The sequence below is a fragment of the Amblyomma mixtum genome, chromosome 2 (assembly GCF_055824585.1).
Source record: "Amblyomma mixtum isolate Tamu chromosome 2, ASM5582458v1, whole genome shotgun sequence".
Lineage (NCBI taxonomy): Eukaryota > Metazoa > Arthropoda > Arachnida > Ixodida > Ixodidae > Amblyomma > Amblyomma mixtum.
The window spans coordinates 141,617,048-141,618,079 of NC_143013.1; positions in this window are offsets into that span (position 1 = coordinate 141,617,048).

Consider the following 1,032-nt stretch of genomic DNA (forward strand, 5'->3'; position numbering starts at 1 on the left):
AGAACCTGAACTTCCTACCTCAGAAAGGCGTGTCGGCTTGCGCAAATTTATGTCCTGGCGTCGTTCCTCCAGGCAAAGAAATTCTGCAAAAACCAGATAGAAAAATTCAAGCGCATGCGCGTGCAGCTATATAGTATGCAGACACACTAGGCAGCACATAAAATGCTGCTCGGGGTAGAAGCGTCGATCGAGTTTTCGGGACAGAGGAAACCGCCCAACAGCCCTCTGGAGAGAGCTCCAATGGGCTGCCCTGGCGCAAAAGTGGTGCTTTAAAGAAAACGCTTTACGTTACCATGCGCGTAGTGTGTTCTCCCGTGCGCACTCCTTCAGTGGATATTTTAGCTTATTCGTAGACATATAAAACCGATCAAGAAGATTTTAGCGCTTGATGGTTTCGAGTAGGCCGAGTTTACCAGAGATATATACGAAGTTTTTTCCTTTTCCCTTTTCCCAGAAAAAAATTATGGCTGCCTGTTATAGTCGCGCAGAATACGTTCAGCATCACAGTATTGAAAACATCGCGAATGGTTGTAGGTGGCCCTGCTTGCCTTATTTCTTTGCGGCACGCCTACGGTTGGCCGGCAGAAAAGAGACAGCGATGTTCTAGCAGAGCAGTGTCATCGCGGCGAGCGCGTCGCATTTATTTATGAAGGCCCTGTGTGCATATCCATGTAGGCGTAAATCACAGCCTTCGCTCCTTGTTTTGCGGTTGTCACCACAAGGAGCCAAGTCAAGCAGGCCGTATGTCGTCTTGAGGTTGCTGTACACTTCGATGAAGCGTTCGGAAGCAGTGTCAGTGCTGGGAATGGCAACCCTGGGGCTTCCATGTTCTTTTTGGAATGGCGTTCTCGCCGTATGTAGGGAAGACGGCCAATCTAACGACTAATAACACTGCAAATTTCAGGCAGTCGTATTTAAAGAGTTGCTCACTTCTGCTACTGTTCTTTTTTCTTAGCAATGAGGTAAAGTTCTCGATCTTTACAGCTAGGCAAACATGCAGTAGATGTCCAACTGGAGGCCTTTTCAGTAGCA